Here is a 17623-nt window from a genome sequence, read left to right as displayed (position 1 = left end):
GAAGAGAAAGAAAGTTGTCCAAAACAGCTTGCAATCGAATGTTCATGTGAATAGAAAAGGCAGGAGAGTGGTCAGGTACTGTTTTCTCTCAGTTGGCAAGCTGCGCACACAATCGCAGTGTTGTACAGCTTGTTTCATCACCTTTGCGAAGTTGCCGCTCTCTCCGGCTCCCGGAGACGAAGAAGCTGCTTCTTCGCGCAAAGACGATTCTGCCGCTCACAGTGCTCTGCGGTGTGCGCCTTCTGCCGAAAGAGGCCCGGGAGCGGTACTTAGCTCTGCAGAGCACCGTACCTTCGTCTTTAGCCTCTCTTCTCGTCTACATCTTAGCAAAAAGCTTTTCCACTCTGTCTGGCAAGGAGAAACTGTGCCAGCACAAAAAACATCTCCCATCGTGTTCTAGAGGCTGCACGGAGGTCTGCCGAGTGTTTTGCAAGAAGAGAAAGAAAGTTGTCCAAAACAGCTTCCAATCGAATGTTCATGTGAATAGAAAAGGCAGGAGAGTGGTCAGGTACTGTTTTGTCTCAGTTGGCACGCTGCGCACACAATCGCAGTGTTGTACAGCTTGTTTCATCACCTTTGCGAAGTTGCCGCTCTCTCCGGCTCCCGGAGACGAAAAAGCTGCTTCTTCGCGCAAAGACGATTCTGCCGCTCACAGTGCTCTGCGGTGTGCGCCTTCTGCCGAAAGAGCCCCGGGAGCTGTGCTTAGCTCTGAGAAGCACCATACGTGCTTCTTTAGCCTCTCTTCTCGTCTACATCTTAGCAAAAAGCTTTTCCACTCTGTCTGGCAAGGAGAAACTGTGCCAGCACAGAAAACATCTCCCATCGTGTTCTAGAGGCTGCACGGAGGTCTGCCGAGTGTTTTGCAAGAAGAGAAAGAAAGTTGTCCAAAACAGCTTCCAATCGAATGTTCATGTGAATAGAAAAGGCAGGAGAGTGGTCAGGTACTGTTTTCTCTCAGTTGGCAAGCTGCGCACACAATCGCAGTGTTGTACAGCTTGTTTCATCACCTTTGCGAAGTTGCCGCTCTCTCCGGCTCCCGGAGACGAAGAAGCTGCTTCTTCGCGCAAAGACGATTCTGCCGCTCACAGTGCTCTGCGGTTTGCGCCTTCTGCCGAAAGAGGTCCGGGAGCGGTGCTTAGCTCTGCAGAGCACCGTACCTTCGTCTTTAGCCTCTCTTCTCGTCTACATCTTAGCAAAAAGCTTTTCCACTCTGTCTGGCAAGGAGAAACTGTGCCAGCACAAAAAACATCTCCCATCGTGTTCTAGAGGCTGCACGGAGGTCTGCCGAGTGTTTTGCAAGAAGAGAAAGAAAGTTGTCCAAAACAGCTTGCAATCGAATGTTCATGTGAATAGAAAAGGCAGGAGAGTGGTCAGGTACTGTTTTCTCTCAGTTGGCACGCTGCGCACACAATCGCAGTGTTGTACAGCTTGTTTCATCACCTTTGCGAAGTTGCCGCTCTCTCCGGCTCCCGGAGACAAAGAAGCTGCTTCTTCGCGCAAAGACGATTCTGCCGCTCACAGTGCTCTGCGGTGTGCGCCTTCTGCCGAAGGACGCTCGGGAGCGGTGCTTAGCTCTGCAGAGCACCGTACCTTCGTCTTTAGCCTCTCTTCTCGTCTACATCTTAGCAAAAAGCTTTTCCACTCTGTCTGGCAAGGAGAAACTGTGCCAGCACAAAAAACATGTCCCATCGTGTTCTAGAGGCTGCACGGAGGTCTGCCGAGTGTTTTGCAAGAAGAGAAAGAAAGTTGTCCAAAACAGCTTCCAATCGAATGTTCATGTGAATAGAAAATGCAGGAGAGTGGTCAGGTACTGTTTTCTCTCAATTGGAAAGCTGCGCACACAATCGCAGTGTTGTACAGCTTGTTTCATCACCTTTGCCAAGTTGCCGCTCTCTCCGGCTCCCGGAGACGAAGAAGCTGCTTCTTCGCGCAAAGACGATTCTGCCGCTCACAGTGCTCTGCGGTGTGCGCCTTCTGCCGAAAGAGGCCCGGGAGCGGTGCTTAGCTCTGCAGAGCACCGTACCTTCGTCTTTAGCCTCTCTTCTCGTCTACATCTTAGCAAAAAGCTTTTCCACTCTGTCTGGCAAGGAGAAACTTTGCCAGCACAGAAAACATCTCCCATCGTGTTCTAGAGGCTGCACGGATGTCTGCCAAGTGTTTTGCAAGAAGAGAAAGAAAGTTGTCCAAAACAGCTTGCAATCGAATGTTCATGTGAATAGAAAAGGCAGGAGAGTGGTCAGGTACTGTTTTCTCTCAGTTGGCAAGCTGCGCACACAATCGCAGTGTTGTACAGCTTGTTTCATCACCTTTGCGAAGTTGCCGCTCTCTCCGGCTCCCGGAGACGAAGAAGCTGCTTCTTCGCGCAAAGACGTTTCTGCCGCTCACAGTGCTCTGCGGTGTGCGCCTTCTGCCGAAAGAGGCCCGGGAGCGGTGCTTAGCTCTGCAGAGCACCGTACCTTCGTCTTTAGCCTCTCTTCTCGTCTACATCTTAGCAAAAAGCTTTTCCACACTGTCTGGCAAGGAGAAACTGTGCCAGCACAAAAAACATCTCCCATCGTGTTCTAGAGGCTGCACGGAGGTCTGCCGAGTGTTTTGCAAGAAGAGAAAGAAACTTGTCCAAAACAGCTTGCAATCGAATGTTCATGTGATTACAAAAGGCAGGAGAGTGGTCAGGTACTGTTTTGTCTCAGTTGGCACGCTGCGCACACAATCGCAGTGTTGTACAGCTTGTTTCATCACCTTTGCGAAGTTGCCGCTCTCTCCGGCTCCCGGAGACGAAGAAGCTGCTTCTTCGCGCAAAGACGATTCTGCCGCTCACAGTGCTCTGCGGTGTGCGCCTTCTGCCGAAAGAGCCCCGGGAGCTGTGCTTAGCTCTGAGAAGCACCATACGTGCTTCTTTAGCCTCTCTTCTCGTCTACATCTTAGCAAAAAGCTTTTCCACTCTGTCTGGCAAGGAGAAACTGTGCCAGCACAGAAAACATCTCCCATCGTGTTCTAGAGGCTGCACGGAGGTCTGCCGAGTGTTTTGCAAGAAGAGAAAGAAAGTTGTCCAAAACAGCTTGCAATCGAATGTTCATGTGAATAGAAAAGGCAGGAGAGTGGTCAGGTACTGTTTTCTCTCAGTTGGCAAGATGCGCACACAATCGCAGTGTTGTACAGCTTGTTTCATCACCTTTCCCAAGTTGCCGATCTCTCCGGCTCCCGGAGACGAAGAAGCTGCTTCTTCGCGCAAAGGCGATTCTGCCGCTCACAGTGCTCTGCGGTGTGCGCCTTCTGCCGAAAGAGGCCCGGGAGCGGTGCTTAGCTCTGCAGAGCACCGTACCTTCGTCTTTAGCCTCTCTTCTCGTCTACATCTTAGCAAAAAGCTTTTCCACTCTGTCTGGCAAGGAGAAACTGTGCCAGCACAGAAAACATCTCCCATCGTGTTCTAGAGGCTGCACGGAGGTCTGCCGAGTGTTTTGCATGAAGAGAAAGAAAGTTGTCCAAAACAGCTTGCAAACGAATGTTCATGTGAATAGAAAAGGCAGGAGAGTGGTCAGGTACTGTTTTCTCTCAGTTGGCAAGATGCGCACACAATCGCAGTGTTGTACAGCTTGTTTCATCACCTTTGCGAAGTTGCCGCTCTCTCCGGCTCCCGGAGACGAAGAAGCTGCTTCTTCGCGCAAAGACGATTCTGCCGCTCACAGTGCTCTGCGGTGTGCGCCTTCTGCCGAAAGAGCCCCGGGAGCTGTGCTTAGCTCTGAGAAGCACCGTACCTGCTTCTTTAGCCTCTCTTCTCGTCTACATCTTATCAAAAAGCTTTTCCACTCTGTCTGGCAAGGAGAAACTGTGCCAGCACAAAAAACATCTCCCATCGTCTTCTAGAGGCTGCACGGAGGTCTGCCGAGTGTTTTGCAAGAAGAGAAAGAAAGTTGTCCAAAACAGCTTGCAATCGAATGTTCATGTGAATAGAAAAGGCAGGAGAGTGGTCGGTACTGTTTTGTCTCAGTTGGCACGCTGCGCACACAATCGCAGTGTTGTACAGCTTGTTTCATCACCTTTGCGAAGTTGCCGCTCTCTCCGGCTCCCGGAGACGAAGAAGCTGCTTCTTCGCGCAAAGACGATTCTGCCGCTCACAGTGCTCTGCGGTGTGCGCCTTCTGCCGAAAGAGCCCCGGGAGCTGTGCTTAGCTCTGAGAAGCACCATACGTGCTTCTTTAGCCTCTCTTCTCGTCTACATCTTAGCAAAAAGCTTTTCCACTCTGTCTGGCAAGGAGAAACTGTGCCAGCACAGAAAACATCTCCCATCGTCTTCTAGAGGCTGCACGGAGGTCTGCCGAGTGTTTTGCAAGAAGAGAAAGAAAGTTGTCCAAAACAGCTTGCAATCGAATGTTCATGTGAATAGAAAAGGCAGGAGAGTGGTCAGGTACTGTTTTCTCTCAGTTGGCAAGCTGCCCACACAATCGCAGTGTTGTACAGCTTGTTTCATCACCTTTGCCAAGTTGCCGCTCTCTCCGGCTCCCGGAGACGAAGAAGCTGCTTCTTCGCGCAAAGACGATTCTGCCGCTCACAGTGCTCTGCGGTGTGCGCCTTCTGCCGAAAGAGCCCCGGGAGCTGTGCTTAGCTCTGAGAAGCACCATACGTGCTTCTTTAGCCTCTCTTCTCGTCTACATCTTAGCAAAAAGCTTTTCCACTCTGTCTGGCAAGGAGAAACTGTGCCAGCACAGAAAACATCTCCCATCGTCTTCTAGAGGCTGCACGGAGGTCTGCCGAGTGTTTTGCAAGAAGAGAAAGAAAGTTGTCCAAAACAGCTTGCAATCGAATGTTCATGTGAATAGAAAAGGCAGGAGAGTGGTCAGGTACTGTTTTCTCTCAGTTGGCACGCTGCCCACACAATCGCAGTGTTGTACAGCTTGTTTCATCACCTTTGCCAAGTTGCCGCTCTCTCCGGCTCCCGGAGACGAAGAAGCTGCTTCTTCGCGCAAAGACGATTCTGCCGCTCACAGTGCTCTGCGGTGTGCGCCTTCTGCCGAAAGAGGCCCGGGAGCGGTGCTTAGCTCTGCAGAGCACCGTACCTTCGTCTTTAGCCTCTCTTCTCGTCTACATCTTAGCAAAAAGCTTTTCCACTCTGTCTGCTAAGGAGAAACTGTGCCAGCACAAAAAACATCTCCCATCGTGTTCTAGAGGCTGAACGCAGGTCTGCCGAGTGTTTTGCAAGAAGAGAAAGAAAGTTGTCCAAAACAGCTTGCAATCGAATGTTCATGTGAATAGAAAAGGCAGGAGAGTGGTCAGGTACTGTTTTCTCTCAGTTGGCAAGCTGCGCACACAATCGCAGTGTTGTACAGCTTGTTTCATCACCTTTGCGAAGTTGCCGCTCTCTCCGGCTCCCGGAGACGAAGAAGCTGCTTCTTCGCGCAAAGACGATTCTGCCGCTCACAGTGCTCTGCGGTGTGCGCCTTCTGCCGAAAGAGGCCCGGGAGCGGTGCTTAGCTCTGCAGAGCACCGTACCTTCGTCTTTAGCCTCTCTTCTCGTCTACATCTTAGCAAAAAGCTTTTCCACTCTGTCTGGCAAGGAGAAACTGAGCCAGCACAGAAAACATCTCCCATCGTGTTCTAGAGGCTGCACGGAGGTCTGCCGACTGTTTTGCAAGAAGAGAAAGAAAGTTGTCCAAAACAGCTTGCAATCGAATGTTCATGTGATTACAAAAGGCAGGAGAGTGGTCAGGTACTGTTTTCTCTCAGTTGGCAAGCTGCGCACACAATCGCAGTGTTGTACAGCTTGTTTCATCACCTTTGCCAAGTTGCCGCTCTCTCCGGCTCCCGGAGACAAAGAAGCTGCTTCTTCGCGCAAAGACGATTCTGCCGCTCACAGTGCTCTGCGGTGTGCGCCTTCTGCCGAAAGACGCTCGGGAGCGGTGCTTAGCTCTGCAGAGCACCGTACCTTCGTCTTTAGCCTCTCTTCTCGTCTACATCTTAGCAAAAAGCTTTTCCACTCTGTCTGGCAAGGAGAAACTGTGCCAGCACAGAAAACATCTCCCATCGTGTTCTAGAGGCTGCACGGAGGTCTGCCGAGTGTTTTGCAAGAAGAGAAAGAAAGTTGTCCAAAACAGCTTCCAATCGAATGTTCATGTGAATAGAAAAGGCAGGAGAGTGGTCAGGTACTGTTTTCTCTCAGTTGGCACGCTGCGCACACAATCGCAGTGTTGTACAGCTTGTTTCATCACCTTTGCGAAGTTGCCGCTCTCTCCGGCTCCCGGAGACGAAGAAGCTGCTTCTTCGCGCAAAGACGATTCTGCCGCTCACAGTGCTCTGCGGTGTGCGCCTTCTGCCGAAAGAGCCCCGGAGCTGTGCTTAGCTCTGAGAAGCACCATACGTGCTTCTTTAGCCTCTCTTCTCGTCTACATCTTAGCAAAAAGCTTTTCCACTCTGTCTGGCAAGGAGAAACTGTGCCAGCACAGAAAACATCTCCCATCGTGTTCTAGAGGCTGCACGGAGGTCTGCCGAGTGTTTTGCAAGAAGAGAAAGAAAGTTGTCCAAAACAGCTTGCAATCCAATGTTCATGTGAATAGAAAAGGCAGGAGAGTGGTCAGGTACTGTTTTCTCTCAGTTGGCAAGCTGCGCACACAATCGCAGTGTTGTACAGCTTGTTTCATCACCTTTGCGAAGTTGCCGCTCTCTCCGGCTCCCGGAGACGAAGAAGCTGCTTCTTCGCGCAAAGACGATTCTGCCGCTCACAGTGCTCTGCGGTGTGCGCCTTCTGCCGAAAGAGGCCCGGGAGCGGTGCTTAGCTCTGCAGAGCACCGTACTTTCGTCTTTAGCCTCTCTTCTCGTCTACATCTTAGCAAAAAGCTTTTCCACTCTTTCTGGCAGGGAGAAACTGTGCCAGCACAGAAAACATCTCCCATCGTGTTCTAGAGGCTGCACGGAGGTCTGCAGAGTGTTTTGCAAGAAGAGAAAGAAAGTTGTCCAAAACAGCTTGCAATCGAATGTTCATGTGAATAGAAAAGGCAGGAGAGTGGTCAGGTACAGTTTGCTCTCAGTTGGCAAGCTGCGCACACAATCGCAGTGTTGTACAGCTTGTTTCATCACCTTTGCGAAGTTGCCGCTCTCTCCGGCTCCCGGAGACGAAGAAGCTGCTTCTTCGCGCAAAGACGATTCTGCCGCTCACTCTGCTCTGCGGTGTGCGCCTTCTGCCGAAAGAGGTCCGGGAGCGGTGCTTAGCTCTGCAGAGCACCGTACCTTCGTCTTTAGCCTCTCTTCTCGTCTACATCTTAGCAAAAAGCTTTTCCACTCTGTCTGGCAAGGAGAAACTGTGCCAGCACAGAAAACATCTCCCATCGTGTTCTAGAGGCTGCACGGAGGTCTGCCAAGTGTTTTGCAAGAAGAGAAAGAAAGTTGTCCAAAACAGCTTGCAATCGAATGTTCATGTGAATAGAAAATGCAGGAGAGTGGTCAGGTACTGTTTTCTCTCAGTTGGCAAGCTGCGCACACAATCGCAGTGTTGTACAGCTTGTTTCATCACCTTTGCGAAGTTGCCGCTCTCTCCGGCTCCCGGAGACGAAGAAGCTGCTTCTTCGCGCAAAGACGATTCTGCCGCTCACTGTGTTCTGCAGTGTGTGTCTTCTGCCGAAAGAGGCCCGGGAGCTGTGCTTAGCTCTGCAGAGCACCATACCTGCTTCTTTAGCCTCTCTTCTCGTCTACATCTTAGCAAAAAGCTTTTCCACTCTTTCTGGCAAGGAGAAACTGTGCCAGCACAAAAAACATCTCCCATCGTGTTCTAGAGGCTGCACGGAGGTCTGCCGAGTGTTTTGCAAGAAGAGAAAGAAAGTTGTCCAAAACAGCTTCCAATCGAATGTTCATGTGAATAGAAAAGGCAGGAGAGTGGTCAGGTACTGTTTGCTCTCAGTTGGCAAGCTGCGCACACAATCGCAGTCTTGTACAGCTTGTTTCATCACCTTTGCGAAGTTGCCGCTCTCTCCGGCTCCCGGAGACGAAGAAGCTGCTTCTTCGCGCAAAGACGATTCTGCCGCTCACAGTGCTCTGCTGTGTGCGCCTTCTGCCGAAAGAGGCCCGGGAGCGGTGCTTAGCTCTGCAGAGCACCGTACCTTCGTCTTTAGCCTCTCTTCTCGTCTACATCTTAGCAAAAAGCTTTCCACTCTGTCTGCAAGGAGAAACTGTGCCAGCACAAAAAACATCTCCCATCGTGTTCTAGAGGCTGCACGGAGGTCTGCCGAGTGTTTTGCAAGAAGAGAAAGAAAGTTGTCCAAAACAGCTTCCAATCGAATGTTCATGTGAATAGAAAAGGCAGGAGAGTGGTCAGGTACTGTTTTCTCTCAGTTGGCACGCTGCGCACACAATCGCAGTGTTGTACAGCTTGTTTCATCACCTTTGCGAAGTTGCCGCTCTCTCCGGCTCCCGGAGACGAAGAAGCTGCTTCTTCGCGCAAAGACGATTCTGCCGCTCACAGTGCTCTGCGGTGTGCGCCTTCTGCCGAAAGAGCCCCGGGAGTTGTTCTTTGCTCTGAGAAGCACCATACGTGCTTCTTTAGCCTCTCTTCTCGTCTACATCTTAGCAAAAAGCTTTTCCACTCTGTCTGGCAAGGAGAAACTGTGCCAGCACAGAAAACATCTCCCATCGTGTTCTAGAAGCTCCACGGAGGTCTGCCGAGTGTTTTGCAAGAAGAGAAAGAAAGTTGTCCAAAACAGCTTCCAATCGAATGTTCATGTGAATAGAAAAGGCAGGAGAGTGGTCAGGTACTGTTTTCTCTCAGTTGGCAAGCTGCGCACACAATCGCAGTGTTGTACAGCTTGTTTCATCACCTTTGCCAAGTTGCCGCTCTCTCCGGCTCCCGGAGACGAAGAAGCTGCTTCTTCGCGCAAAGACGATTCTGCCGCTCACAGTGATCTGCGGTGTGCGCCTTCTGCCGAAAGACGCCCGGGAGCGGTGCTTACCTCTGCAGAGCACCGTACCTTCGTCTTTAGCCTCTCTTCTCGTCTACATCTTAGCAAAAAGCTTTTCCACTCTGTCTGGCAAGGAGAAACTGTGCCAGCACAAAAAACATCTCCCATCGTGTTCTAGAGGCTGCACGCAGGTCTGCCGAGTGTTTTGCAAGAAGAGAAAGAAAGTTGTCCAAAACAGCTTGCAATCCAATGTTCATGTGAATAGAAAAGGCAGGAGAGTGGTCAGGTACTGTTTTCTCTCAGTTGGCAAGCTGCGCACACAATCGCAGTGTTGTACAGCTTGTTTCATCACCTTTGCGAAGTTGCCGCTCTCTCCGGCTCCCGGAGACGAAGAAGCTGCTTCTTCGCGCAAAGACGATTCTGCCGCTCACAGTGCTCTGCGGTGTGCGCCTTCTGCCGAAAGACGCCCGGGAGCGGTGCTTAGCTCTGCAGAGCACCGTACCTTCGTCTTTAGCCTCTCTTCTCGTCTACATCTTAGCAAAAAGCTTTTCCACTCTGTCTGGCAAGGAGAAACTGTGCCAGCACAGAAAACATCTCCCATCGTGTTCTAGAGGCTGCACGGAGGTCTGCCGACTGTTTTGCAAGAAGAGAAAGAAAGTTGTCCAAAACAGCTTGCAATCGAATGTTCATGTGATTACAAAAGGCAGGAGAGTGGTCAGGTACTGTTTTCTCTCAGTTGGCAAGCTGCGCACACAATCGCAGTGTTGTACAGCTTGTTTCATCACCTTTGCGAAGTTGCCGCTCTCTCCGGCTCCCGGAGACAAAGAAGCTGCTTCTTCGCGCAAAGACGATTCTGCCGCTCACAGTGCTCTGCGGTGTGCGCCTTCTGCCGAAAGACGCTCGGGAGCGGTGCTTAGCTCTGCAGAGCACCGTACCTTCGTCTTTAGCCTCTCTTCTCGTCTACATCTTAGCAAAAAGCTTTTCCACTCTGTCTGGCAAGGAGAAACTGTGCCAGACAGAAAACATCTCCCATCGTGTTCTAGAGGCTGCACGGAGGTCTGCCGAGTGTTTTGCAAGAAGAGAAAGAAAGTTGTCCAAAACAGCTTCCAATCGAATGTTCATGTGAATAGAAAATGCAGGAGAGTGGTCAGGTACTGTTTTCTCTCAATTGGAAAGCTGCGCACACAATCGCAGTGTTGTACAGCTTGTTTCATCACCTTTGCGAAGTTGCCGCTCTCTCCGGCTCCCGGAGACGAAGAAGCTGCTTCTTCGCGCAAAGACGATTCTGCCGCTCACAGTGCTCTGCGGTGTGCGCCTTCTGCTGAAAGACGTCCGGGAGCGGTGCTTAGCTCTGCAGAGCACCGTACCTTCGTCTTTAGCCTCTCTTCTCGTCTACATCTTAGCAAAAAGCTTTTCCACTCTGTCTGGCAAGGAGAAACTGTGCCAGCACAAAAAACATCTCCCATCGTCTTCTAGAGGCTGCACGGAGGTCTGCCGAGTGTTTTGCAAGAAGAGAAAGAAAGTTGTCCAAAACAGCTTGCAATCGAATGTTCATGTGAATAGAAAAGGCAGGAGAGTGGTCAGGTACTGTTTTCTCTCAGTTGGCAAGCTGCGCACACAATCGCAGTGTTGTACAGCTTGTTTCATCACCTTTGCGAAGTTGCCGCTCTCTCCGGCTCCCGGAGACGAAGAAGCTGCTTCTTCGCGCAAAGACGATTCTGCCGCTCACAGTGCTCTGCTGTGTGCGCCTTCTGCCGAAAGAGGCCCGGGAGCGGTGCTTAGCTCTGCAGAGCACCGTACCTTCGTCTTTAGCCTCTCTTCTCGTCTACATCTTAGCAAAAAGCTTTTCCACTCTGTCTGGCAAGGAGAAACTGTGCCAGCACAAAAAACATCTCCCATCGTGTTCTAGAGGCTGCACGGAGGTCTGCCGAGTGTTTTGCAAGAAGAGAAAGAAAGTTGTCCAAAACAGCTTCCAATCGAATGTTCATGTGAATAGAAAAGGCAGGAGAGTGGTCAGGTACTGTTTTCTCTCAGTTGGCACGCTGCGCACACAATCGCAGTGTTGTACAGCTTGTTTCATCACCTTTGCGAAGTTGCCGCTCTCTCCGGCTCCCGGAGACGAAGAAGCTGCTTCTTCGCGCAAAGACGATTCTGCCGCTCACAGTGCTCTGCGGTGTGCGCCTTCTGCCGAAAGAGCCCCGGGAGTTGTTCTTAGCTCTGAGAAGCACCATACGTGCTTCTTTAGCCTCTCTTCTCGTCTACATCTTAGCAAAAAGCTTTTCCACTCTGTCTGGCAAGGAGAAACTGTGCCAGCACAGAAAACATCTCCCATCGTGTTCTAGAAGCTCCACGGAGGTCTGCCGAGTGTTTTGCAAGAAGAGAAAGAAAGTTGTCCAAAACAGCTTCCAATCGAATGTTCATGTGAATAGAAAAGGCAGGAGAGTGGTCAGGTACTGTTTTCTCTCAGTTGGCAAGCTGCGCACACAATCGCAGTGTTGTACAGCTTGTTTCATCACCTTTGCCAAGTTGCCGCTCTCTCCGGCTCCCGGAGACGAAGAAGCTGCTTCTTCGCGCAAAGACGATTCTGCCACTCACAGTGATCTGCGGTGTGCGCCTTCTGCCGAAAGACGCCCGGGAGCGGTGCTTAGCTCTGCAGAGCACCGTACCTTCGTCTTTAGCCTCTCTTCTCGTCTACATCTTAGCAAAAAGCTTTTCCACTCTGTCTGGCAAGGAGAAACTGTGCCAGCACAGAAAACATCTCCCATCGTGTTCTAGAGGCTGCACGGAGGTCTGCCAAGTGTTTTGCAAGAAGAGAAAGAAAGTTGTCCAAAACAGCTTGCAATCGAATGTTCATGTGAATAGAAAAGGCAGGAGAGTGGTCAGGTACTGTTTTCTCTCAGTTGGCAAGATGCGCACACAATGGCAGTGTTGTACAGCTTGTTTCATCACCTTTGCCAAGTTGCCGCTCTCTCCGGCTCCCGGAGACGAAGAAGCTGCTTCTTCGCGCAAAGACGATTCTGCCGCTCACAGTGCTCTGCGGTGTGCGCCTTCTGCCGAAAGAGGTCCGGGAGCGGTGCTTAGCTCTGCAGAGCACCGTACCTTCGTCTTTAGCCTCTCTTCTCGTCTACATCTTAGCAAAAAGCTTTTCCACTCTGTCTGGCAAGGAGAAACTGTGCCAGCACAGAAAACATCTCCCATCGTGTTCTAGAGGCTGCACGGAGGTCTGCCGAGTGTTTTGCAAGAAGAGAAAGAAAGTTGTCCAAAACAGCTTGCAATCGAATGTTCATGTGATTACAAAAGGCAGGAGAGTGGTCAGGTACTGTTTTGTCTCAGTTGGCACGCTGCGCACACAATCGCAGTGTTGTACAGCTTGTTTCATCACCTTTGCGAAGTTGTCGCTCTCTCCGGCTCCCGGAGACAAAGAAGCTGCTTCTTCGCGCAAAGACGATTCTGCCGCTCACAGTGCTCTGCGGTGTGCGCCTTCTGCCGAAAGACGCTCGGGAGCGGTGCTTAGCTCTGCAGAGCACCGTACCTTCGTCTTTAGCCTCTCTTCTCGTCTACATCTTAGCAAAAAGCTTTTCCACTCTGTCTGGCAAGGAGAAACTGTGCCAGCACAGAAAACATCTCCCATCGTGTTCTAGAGGCTGCACGCAGGCCTGCCGAGTGTTTTGCAAGAAGAGAAAGAAAGTTGTCCAAAACAGCTTGCAATCGAATGTTCATGTGAATAGAAAAGGCAGGAGAGTGGTCAGGTACTGTTTTCTCTCAGTTGGCAAGCTGCGCACACAATCGCAGTGTTGTACAGCTTGTTTCATCACCTTTGCGAAGTTGCCGCTCTCTCCGGCTCCCGGAGACGAAGAAGCTGCTTCTTCGCGCAAAGACGATTCTGCCGCTCACAGTGCTCTGCGGTGTGCGCCTTCTGCCGAAAGAGGCCCGGGAGCGGTACTTAGCTCTGCAGAGCACCGTACCTTCGTCTTTAGCCTCTCTTCTCGTCTACATCTTAGCAAAAAGCTTTTCCACTCTGTCTGGCAAGGAGAAACTGTGCCAGCACAAAAAACATCTCCCATCGTGTTCTAGAGGCTGCACGGAGGTCTGCCGAGTGTTTTGCAAGAAGAGAAAGAAAGTTGTCCAAAACAGCTTCCAATCGAATGTTCATGTGAATAGAAAAGGCAGGAGAGTGGTCAGGTACTGTTTTCTCTCAGTTGGCACGCTGCGCACACAATCGCAGTGTTGTACAGCTTGTTTCATCACCTTTGCGAAGTTGCCGCTCTCTCCGGCTCCCGGAGACGAAAAAGCTGCTTCTTCGCGCAAAGACGATTCTGCCGCTCACAGTGCTCTGCGGTGTGCGCCTTCTGCCGAAAGAGCCCCGGGAGCTGTGCTTAGCTCTGAGAAGCACCATACGTGCTTCTTTAGCCTCTCTTCTCGTCTACATCTTAGCAAAAAGCTTTTCCACTCTGTCTGGCAAGGAGAAACTGTGCCAGCACAGAAAACATCTCCCATCGTGTTCTAGAGGCTGCACGGAGGTCTGCCGAGTGTTTTGCAAGAAGAGAAAGAAAGTTGTCCAAAACAGCTTGCAATCGAATGTTCATGTGAATAGAAAAGGCAGGAGAGTGGTCAGGTACTGTTTTCTCTCAGTTGGCAAGCTGCGCACACAATCGCAGTGTTGTACAGCTTGTTTCATCACCTTTGCGAAGTTGCCGCTCTCTCCGGCTCCCGGAGACGAAGAAGCTGCTTCTTCGCGCAAAGACGATTCTGCCGCTCACAGTGCTCTGCGGTTTGCGCCTTCTGCCGAAAGAGGTCCGGGAGCGGTGCTTAGCTCTGCAGAGCACCGTACCTTCGTCTTTAGCCTCTCTTCTCGTCTACATCTTAGCAAAAAGCTTTTCCACTCTGTCTGGCAAGGAGAAACTGTGCCAGCACAAAAAACATCTCCCATCGTGTTCTAGAGGCTGCACGGAGGTCTGCCGAGTGTTTTGCAAGAAGAGAAAGAAAGTTGTCCAAAACAGCTTGCAATCGAATGTTCATGTGAATAGAAAAGGCAGGAGAGTGGTCAGGTACTGTTTTCTCTCAGTTGGCACGCTGCGCACACAATCGCAGTGTTGTACAGCTTGTTTCATCACCTTTGCGAAGTTGCCGCTCTCTCCGGCTCCCGGAGACAAAGAAGCTGCTTCTTCGCGCAAAGACGATTCTGCCGCTCACAGTGCTCTGCGGTGTGCGCCTTCTGCCGAAGGACGCTCGGGAGCGGTGCTTAGCTCTGCAGAGCACCGTACCTTCGTCTTTAGCCTCTCTTCTCGTCTACATCTTAGCAAAAAGCTTTTCCACTCTGTCTGGCAAGGAGAAACTGTGCCAGCAAAAAAAACATGTCCCATCGTGTTCTAGAGGCTGCACGGAGGTCTGCCGAGTGTTTTGCAAGAAGAGAAAGAAAGTTGTCCAAAACAGCTTGCAATCGAATGTTCATGTGAATAGAAAATGCAGGAGAGTGGTCAGGTACTGTTTTCTCTCAGTTGGCAAGCTGCGCACACAATCGCAGTGTTGTACAGCTTGTTTCATCACCTTTGCGAAGTTGCCGCTCTCTCCGGCTCCCGGAGACGAAGAAGCTGCTTCTTCGCGCAAAGACGATTCTGCCGCTCACTGTGTTCTGCAGTGTGTGTCTTCTGCCGAAAGAGGCCCGGGAGCTGTGCTTAGCTCTGCAGAGCACCATACCTGCTTCTTTAGCCTCTCTTCTCGTCTACATCTTAGCAAAAAGCTTTTCCACTCTTTCTGGCAAGGAGAAACTGTGCCAGCACAAAAAACATCTCCCATCGTGTTCTAGAGGCTGCACGGAGGTCTGCCGAGTGTTTTGCAAGAAGAGAAAGAAAGTTGTCCAAAACAGCTTCCAATCGAATGTTCATGTGAATAGAAAAGGCAGGAGAGTGGTCAGGTACTGTTTGCTCTCAGTTGGCAAGCTGCGCACACAATCGCAGTCTTGTACAGCTTGTTTCATCACCTTTGCGAAGTTGCCGCTCTCTCCGGCTCCCGGAGACGAAGAAGCTGCTTCTTCGCGCAAAGACGATTCTGCCGCTCACAGTGCTCTGCTGTGTGCGCCTTCTGCCGAAAGAGGCCCGGGAGCTGTGCTTAGCTCTGCAGAGCACCGTACCTTCGTCTTTAGCCTCTCTTCTCGTCTACATCTTAGCAAAAAGCTTTTCCACTCTGTCTGGCAAGGAGAAACTGTGCCAGCACAAAAAACATCTCCCATCGTGTTCTAGAGGCTGCACGGAGGTCTGCCGAGTGTTTTGCAAGAAGAGAAAGAAAGTTGTCCAAAACAGCTTCCAATCGAATGTTCATGTGAATAGAAAAGGCAGGAGAGTGGTCAGGTACTGTTTTCTCTCAGTTGGCACGCTGCGCACACAATCGCAGTGTTGTACAGCTTGTTTCATCACCTTTGCGAAGTTGCCGCTCTCTCCGGCTCCCGGAGACGAAGAAGCTGCTTCTTCGCGCAAAGACGATTCTGCCGCTCACAGTGCTCTGCGGTGTGCGCCTTCTGCCGAAAGAGCCCCGGGAGTTGTTCTTTGCTCTGAGAAGCACCATACGTGCTTCTTTAGCCTCTCTTCTCGTCTACATCTTAGCAAAAAGCTTTTCCACTCTGTCTGGCAAGGAGAAACTGTGCCAGCACAGAAAACATCTCCCATCGTGTTCTAGAAGCTCCACGGAGGTCTGCCGAGTGTTTTGCAAGAAGAGAAAGAAAGTTGTCCAAAACAGCTTCCAATCGAATGTTCATGTGAATAGAAAAGGCAGGAGAGTGGTCAGGTACTGTTTTCTCTCAGTTGGCAAGCTGCGCACACAATCGCAGTGTTGTACAGCTTGTTTCATCACCTTTGCCAAGTTGCCGCTCTCTCCGGCTCCCGGAGACGAAGAAGCTGCTTCTTCGCGCAAAGACGATTCTGCCGCTCACAGTGATCTGCGGTGTGCGCCTTCTGCCGAAAGACGCCCGGGAGCGGTGCTTACCTCTGCAGAGCACCGTACCTTCGTCTTTAGCCTCTCTTCTCGTCTACATCTTAGCAAAAAGCTTTTCCACTCTGTCTGGCAAGGAGAAACTGTGCCAGCACAAAAAACATCTCCCATCGTGTTCTAGAGGCTGCACGCAGGTCTGCCGAGTGTTTTGCAAGAAGAGAAAGAAAGTTGTCCAAAACAGCTTGCAATCCAATGTTCATGTGAATAGAAAAGGCAGGAGAGTGGTCAGGTACTGTTTTCTCTCAGTTGGCAAGCTGCGCACACAATCGCAGTGTTGTACAGCTTGTTTCATCACCTTTGCGAAGTTGCCGCTCTCTCCGGCTCCCGGAGACGAAGAAGCTGCTTCTTCGCGCAAAGACGATTCTGCCGCTCACAGTGCTCTGCGGTGTGCGCCTTCTGCCGAAAGACGCCCGGGAGCGGTGCTTAGCTCTGCAGAGCACCGTACCTTCGTCTTTAGCCTCTCTTCTCGTCTACATCTTAGCAAAAAGCTTTTCCACTCTGTCTGGCAAGGAGAAACTGTGCCAGACAGAAAACATCTCCCATCGTGTTCTAGAGGCTGCACGGAGGTCTGCCGAGTGTTTTGCAAGAAGAGAAAGAAAGTTGTCCAAAACAGCTTCCAATCGAATGTTCATGTGAATAGAAAATGCAGGAGAGTGGTCAGGTACTGTTTTCTCTCAATTGGAAAGCTGCGCACACAATCGCAGTGTTGTACAGCTTGTTTCATCACCTTTGCGAAGTTGCCGCTCTCTCCGGCTCCCGGAGACGAAGAAGCTGCTTCTTCGCGCAAAGACGATTCTGCCGCTCACAGTGCTCTGCGGTGTGCGCCTTCTGCTGAAAGACGTCCGGGAGCGGTGCTTAGCTCTGCAGAGCACCGTACCTTCGTCTTTAGCCTCTCTTCTCGTCTACATCTTAGCAAAAAGCTTTTCCACTCTGTCTGGCAAGGAGAAACTGTGCCAGCACAAAAAACATCTCCCATCGTCTTCTAGAGGCTGCACGGAGGTCTGCCGAGTGTTTTGCAAGAAGAGAAAGAAAGTTGTCCAAAACAGCTTGCAATCGAATGTTCATGTGAATAGAAAAGGCAGGAGAGTGGTCAGGTACTGTTTTCTCTCAGTTGGCAAGCTGCGCACACAATCGCAGTCTTGTACAGCTTGTTTCATCACCTTTGCGAAGTTGCCGCTCTCTCCGGCTCCCGGAGACGAAGAAGCTGCTTCTTCGCGCAAAGACGATTCTGCCGCTCACAGTGCTCTGCTGTGTGCGCCTTCTGCCGAAAGAGGCCCGGGAGCGGTGCTTAGCTCTGCAGAGCACCGTACCTTCGTCTTTAGCCTCTCTTCTCGTCTACATCTTAGCAAAAAGCTTTTCCACTCTGTCTGGCAAGGAGAAACTGTGCCAGCACAAAAAACATCTCCCATCGTGTTCTAGAGGCTGCACGGAGGTCTGCCGAGTGTTTTGCAAGAAGAGAAAGAAAGTTGTCCAAAACAGCTTCCAATCGAATGTTCATGTGAATAGAAAAGGCAGGAGAGTGGTCAGGTACTGTTTTCTCTCAGTTGGCACGCTGCGCACACAATCGCAGTGTTGTACAGCTTGTTTCATCACCTTTGCGAAGTTGCCGCTCTCTCCGGCTCCCGGAGACGAAGAAGCTGCTTCTTCGCGCAAAGACGATTCTGCCGCTCACAGTGCTCTGCGGTGTGCGCCTTCTGCCGAAAGAGCCCCGGGAGTTGTTCTTAGCTCTGAGAAGCACCATACGTGCTTCTTTAGCCTCTC

The sequence above is a fragment of the Melozone crissalis genome, unplaced genomic scaffold, assembly GCF_028551555.1.
Source record: "Melozone crissalis strain CALT ecotype California unplaced genomic scaffold, PUWL_Pcris_2 ptg000184l_1, whole genome shotgun sequence".
In the NCBI taxonomy this organism is placed as follows: domain Eukaryota; kingdom Metazoa; phylum Chordata; class Aves; order Passeriformes; family Passerellidae; genus Melozone; species Melozone crissalis.
This window is presented reverse-complemented; position numbering follows the sequence as displayed.